This window comes from Fundulus heteroclitus, chromosome 18 (genome assembly GCF_011125445.2).
Source record: "Fundulus heteroclitus isolate FHET01 chromosome 18, MU-UCD_Fhet_4.1, whole genome shotgun sequence".
Classification (NCBI taxonomy): domain Eukaryota; kingdom Metazoa; phylum Chordata; class Actinopteri; order Cyprinodontiformes; family Fundulidae; genus Fundulus; species Fundulus heteroclitus.
In genome coordinates this window covers 27,022,974-27,029,973 of record NC_046378.1, presented here as the reverse complement: position 1 = coordinate 27,029,973, position 7,000 = coordinate 27,022,974, and positions in this window count along the sequence as shown.

Genomic DNA, 7,000 nt, shown 5'->3' with positions numbered 1-7,000 from the left:
ATTAAGTCCTAAATCTTTCACCCCAAAGTCATGTGAGAGCGCACTTATTTGATTGACAAGTCAAAGTCAAGTCTCTGATTGGAATATACTGCCCTCAGCTAAATCAAACAAATTAATATTGTCTGTTTACCCATATTAATTTGATTTTAGATATTAATTTACCACGTAAAACTGTTATGAGCTGTGATATACGCCAAGCATCAATAAGGTGGAACTGTACCCCATTGTTCAAAGAAAAATAATGGAAATGGATTAACACCTGTTTATGTTACACTTCAGGAAATGCTTTTATTTTGAAGAACTGGACGTGTTTTTCCATTGTGTAACTTCTTGGCCAGGCAGTGCACTGTAGAGGATTTAACTTCTTTACTTTTCCTTACTTTGACTTGGATCATTTGGAGGGTTATTGGTTAATTATGCATACATTTTCCATTTAAAATCTGTTAATTAAATAAACAGTACAAGAATGAGTCATGTCTGTTTTTCTGACTCATGTTTAATAGCGACTGAGTAAGATGTCTGAGGAGCCTTGTTATCTAATATAACCCAGACTCATTTATCACCAGCTTACTTTCACCCCTGATTAAATAAGGTGAACAGTGTTCATGAGACTAAAGTCTCAGATTTAGTGGCAGTTTTTGATATGGGCGATGTGGCTCATTGTCCAGAATGTGTTATGTTAAGGTGTGGCGGTATGACTTGAAAAAGAAAAAAAAGATCATCTTGTCCTCAGTGTGAGCACTATAAGGAAAAACGATAATATACTGGAAGCTACTGTTGTATCTGAGTTGGGATTCTTTTTAAATTAAACTGATATTCCAATGTTTTAAGGAATCTACACCGAAATTGATCAACTCTGGTTCCAGACCAAAAATCCTCTGAAAGATAAAACCTGATCTAAATAAATCTGAGCTGAATAGTCTTTAAAAATATTTTTGAGATTTATAAAACCTTTATTCTATTTGAGAAGTCACATAAAAGAGCATTTTGATTATTTTAAATATAACTTTAAAATGAGACATACATGCAAATTGTAGTTTATACCATATATATATATATATACATATACATATATATAGGGAAATCTCTATATGCAAGTTCTTTAAAACAGATTTTTGACAACACCATCAGAATTTGAGTTGAAACACCTTTATTGTCCCATTGTGGAGAAATGTGGGTAACTGTGTAACCTGTTTCTGAAAGCAAACAAACAAAAAGCATAAGATGGGCCTCTGCTTGTTGGCTTTCACTGTTCAGACCTTAAGTGGGAGTCAATTCCAAAGTCGCTTTTTCTTCCACTTTGGTGTGAGGTTTCAGACGCAGAGTCTCTATCTCTGACTAAAGGTGACAAAATCTACCCGACCCCACTACTCCAGTGCAGCCAAATAATGACCAAACACCTGAATGGTACAATCTGTGCCCCGATCATTAAACAGCATTATCAGTGGAAAAGAAACAAAGTCTTACAATAAACAATTACAATCCTTGTTATGGTGTTGTTGTACTGAATCAATAAAAATGCATAAGTCAACACAAACAGCATAACAATGCCAGCCCCCCCTGCTTTATTTATATTCTTTTACACCCTACTCTGTACCTATTTCACAGTGCAAAGTGTCCTCATGTCATGGTTTTATCCCTTTCCGACAGAGAGGAAACAGGAATGCAAATTCTGCGCTCTAACTAATTACACATCCTGATGGCTTGGCTGCCTGTATGTATCCACCTGGCCCATTAACTTTCAATTCAGGGACTGGATTTTCCACACCATTTCTGCAATTAAAACAGTCAGGACATATACATCTCACTTCTGGCTCCTTTTAAAGTCTTAACATTGATGGACTTCATTAGGCTAATAAGTTTGTTTTTACATAATTAATACAATTTTAAAGAAGCACAACCTTTTTACCAGCTAGTCAATCTAAAGCGCCTTTTCATAAGAGCAGGAGAAAATGCTGTGCTGAATTAAAGTCGCCCAATAATGATTTTTTTTTTTTTTTCTTCTTGTGTGTGTTCAGACAAATATTATCTGGCTGTCAGCTCTGGCTAAAAGCAATAATCATAGAAAAGAAAACCTGACAGAACTGTCACTTCTGGTACCTTTGCTCACATACAGCGCTTTATTCGTGCTTGTTACACTTTTTTACACATTGTCACATTGCAACTACGAGCGTTAATGTATTATATTGCACTTTTGTGTGTTTGATCAACACCATGTACTGCGTAACTAAGAAGAGGAAGACAAGTGGTATTGCATATGATTAATACTTATATTTATTCATAGAAAGCCATATGTCTTATTCATGAGACCCATAGAAAAATCCAGTTTAAGCATCATCCTTTAGAAATCACCTCATTATGTGTTACATTTAAATGTAATATGAATACAGCTGTTCTGAAGACTCCGGATGTTTGTTAAAGCCTAGTAATGAACAAATAGCCTCACGAAGACCAAACAACACAGCTAATAGGTCACAGATAACGTTGTGGAGAAGTTTAAAGCAGAGTTAATTTACAAAACAGTATCCTAAGCTTCAAGCATCCCACAGCACACTGTCCAAGGCAAGGCAAGGCAAGGCAAGGCAAGGCAAGGCAAGGCAAGGCAAGGCAAGGCAAACTTATTTGTATAGCACATTTCAGTACAGAGACAATGCAAAGTGTTTTACATGATTAAAATATAGGAAAATAAAACAGAATAAAAGCAAGTAGGAATAAAATGTAGAAACAAAATAGACATGGGAGAATAGAAACTATAAGCAAACATTAAAAACAGTTGGACTACAAAGTTGAACTAATGATGTTTCAGTAAAACAGTTTAACTAGAACAGTTGAAGGCAATCCTAAACAAATGTCCAATCCATCATCAGAACATCGGAAGAGCATTACACAGGTTTTCCTACTAATCCAACAAGCCAGGTAAGTAGAAAACTTGTCTTAGATGTGAAAAAGAGGCCCATGATAACTCTGCAGGAGCTGCAGAGATCCAGAGCAATAGCTCAGGTGTGGTCATTTTCTTGACAAGATGTCTAGTTCTGCACTCCCCAAATTATGTTTGCCACAAGACATGTAGGGGACATAACAAGTGTTTAAGAAGGTCACCTAGTCAGATGAGACCAAATGTAAGTTCTTGGCCTGTATGTAAAACAATAAGTGTGACAGAATAGCAACACTGTGCATGTATGACTATTTCCACTGCTGTGGCGGCATGATGCTGAGGGGATTTTTTTCCCCCCCAGTAACAGTGAAACAGATTAGAGTGCATGGCAAGATGGTTGTTACCAAATATATGGCAATCCTAGAAAAAAAGCTGTCAGAGTGTGGAAAAAGCAACTCTAGATGATGAAGTAATCTTCCAACAGGGCAACCCTAAACATACTGCCAGCATAATCATGAAATGGCAAGATTTGAAAACCTCTTTTCAAATATGCTCCCCTGTCAGTCTGATTATTGCTATATGCTGTTTTCCCAAAGAGGCAAACATTTTACAATCAAATCGTGGTAGATTTGATTGAGAAATATTCCTAAAAACTTGCAGCTATACTTACATCCAAAATGTTCCTGAAGGGGAGCCAATTGCATGTGCTTGCCACGGTTTTCAGATTTATATTTTGGAAAAAGAAAAGAAAGCCCTGTAGCATTTTAGTTTAATGTAAAAAAAATATATATATACTCCGCTTGATGTTGGTAGTGAAATTCATTAAGATTTGTTGTAATGTGACAAAACGTGGAAAACTCAGTTGGGTACGGATACGTTTGCGAGGCACTGTAGTTACACTTGGATCTTGTTTGAGGCACAGCGAAACAAAAAAAACATTACTTATGTAAAATACGTGATGTGAAACATGAGCCAGGTTTGTACTGCTTTGATCTGTATGTGACTCACACTAACCTCTTTTTTTCAGTCTTACACAACCAGCCCATTTAGAGAACAGCATTCTTACAAAATGTCACATTATACAAAGAATAATCCATCTAACAGGTTGGCCGAGTTGTTCCCATTTACCTTTATCTGTGACTTCACTGCACTCAGCCTTGCCCTATAATTCCAGATTTACCAACACTAGACCCAGTTTGCATTACTTGTCTCCAAGAGTGAAAACCCGTGAAGTTTTCTGACAACCTTTATTTTAAAAAAAAAAAAAAAGCTTTTAGATTCCTTGCAGATAATTCATCAAGCTGCAGAGAAAGTTCACCCTAGGCAGCGTAATAAAGGAAACACAGAAAAAGGCCCATCTCCCTGTTGCAGCTCCTTTATTAAACCACGCACACACACACACACAAGCACAAAAAAAAAATCATAACAGCTACAAATATGTCTTGCGTGGCGTGTCGTCGAAATTCAAAGCTTCATTATTTCACATCTCGCTCTGTGTGAAACCGCATAAAGCAGTTTAGATGGCAGCGGCCATGTTTACCGCCGCGAGAAAGTGTGACAAAGAAACACACTAGAAAATCTGGGTGTCTAACTGAGACTGACAACAGCACTTAATTTCAGTGGGTTATCGCATTGTGGCATCATACATTCAAATACTTGTCGCCACTGGGAAATACATTTATGATGCAATGTTTTCTTTGTGCAATGCAAGCGAGGATATGCGACTTATGTCTTTGTTAAGAAAGCGTGGCACCTTGAGGAATTTGTTTAAACCTCCATTACTATGGAGCAGACGTGGGTTTTTAACTCCAACTTTACAGAGGAGGCTTTGGACTTTGAAAAGAAATATTCAGTGCTTCTTCAAATAAAGAGGCTGTCATGTTTTATTATTATTATTTTTTCCCCCATATTTTTTACTTTTAGAAGTAAAGAAACGCTTCAAACGGGGTTCTAATCTTTTCAAAAGTTGGCAATGATAATCTTTAAACCAAATCACAGAAAAGTTAAATGAATTACTGATTTCTTCTTTCACAGCTTAATAACAGGGTTGTGAAGCCACAGACAGAGAAAGAGGTCTTGTCTAAGAAAAGCTCCGACTGATTAAGACCGCACTTGATTCAAAGAATCGGAGGGTGAAATTTTGACAAATCTGTGTTTTTCTTCTTCATTTCGCTGCCGAAGAGAGCTGAAAACAGAGTCCTGTTGATTTGTTTATTTCAAATGGAAATATCTGAAAAGACCACACGGGACGCAGAGACTGAAACCTCTCAGATCGGTGTCTCAACCACAACACGTTTTCATCTCTGGGCATCAGTACGGCTGCTTGATATTTCAAAGGTTGATACTAATGAATTTATAAATCAGTAAAGGTCAACTGCAGCTGTGAACACCATGAAATCCGGATCCAAAATTACATTTTTATGCTTTACTTTGAAAAAAAAAAAACCCAAAAAAAACAGGTGCTTCAGGAGTGCTCAGAATTTAGGTTTAGGCACAAAGCAAAACTGCGTAAAACAATGAGCAAGTTTCCTTTTTGTTTTTTCAAGTGTGGAATTAAAATTGCATACAAACTTTGGCTACAGGGCGGAAAATAAAAGTGTCATCCCTGTTTTTTCTGTCAGGCACCACTATGGCCCCATCTGATCTAAATAGGTAATTTTATTTCTCCTAATATATTCACACGACATGTAAAACTCTCCTTTTTCTTTAATATTCTTGTTTCCTTAACACATCCACGCTGTGGAAATGAATTAGGCATTAAACAAACAGAACTGACCATCCTACTCCATGTAAATTCCCCGCCCGCAGTCATAGGCCCCGGGTGTCATGCTGTTCGGGGATTTATTTGTTTGAAATTAAAGACCCCAACAAGCCCACCAACAGGCAAACACTTCAGCAGCAAATTGTCTTGGTGGCCCACTTGTGCATTTCAGCGCCTCGAGCCAGACAATATGCTGCAATGTGCTTGTACGGGGCTTCTTGTTAATACATTTTCTGATTAATACAGATTGTGTTGTAATCTGGGAAAGCATCCTGGCATGAAGGATGAGGGATTACATTTTTTTTTTATTATTATTATTATTCATCTCAGAATCTAATTGAAAAGACCCACCACGGTGGTTTTATCACTCGTGTCCCCCAGCTGAGCTGCGGTCAGGGCGAGATATGAATGACAGGGGGAGAAAAGGAGACTTAATGAACAGCATGTGATTGTTGAATAGGCAGGTGCTGGATTTTCGACCTGGGTGTTTTTCTTTTTATTAAACCTGTATTCGTGATTTCAGACTGAGCGTTAAAATAAGCCTTGTGTCATAAGCACCGTTGTAATGGATGGACGATCACGCAAAGCCGCGCTAAAACTGCGGAGAACGTTCTACCTTTTCAGGTGGGACAACTGATTCCAGTTTATTAGACTAAAAATGAAGCCCTCAGAGTAACTCGATGGTTTATGATAATTGCTGGTATTAAGTTATTGGATAATGTTATCTTAATACCTTAATCACATTTTATTGTGTTGCACAAAACCCGGGACTCCCTATTGAAGTATTTCAAAGACAGAGGCCTGCAGCAGAATGCAGAATTTCTTCTTGCTGTCAGCAGAGTACATAAAATATACTGAATTTCTAAGAGAAAGATTTTGATCAGGGACTAGTATCTAAATGACAAGGAGGTCCCTGACCTCTTTTCCCTGTGACCCCTCAAAGGAACGGTTCGATATGATTTTATTTGGTTTCCTGCCAAGAGACGGATGAGAAGATCTATATCACGTTTTTTGTCTGGAGGGTAAATACGAGCCTGCAGCCAGTTTGCCAAGCTAAACATAAAGACTGGAAACAGGGTCGGAGGGTAAAACTGTGTCAGATTTATCTTACAGGCTTTTTCTAAACCATGCTACCCAAGCTCCCCACGCACAGTTGCGGTCAGAAATGTACATCCACTCCTCAAGGTGCATGAACGCTACGTTGTCTTGGGGCTTTTAATAACCAGTGTATTAGGAATGATTTATATGTTAACATTGTCTGTCAAATCAGCTCCAATAGTATTTTGTTAAATGTCCCTGAAGAAGAAGCACTTGCACCTGGTGTAGACATCTGAGAGGACCTGGTATAATTTATAATGATATCC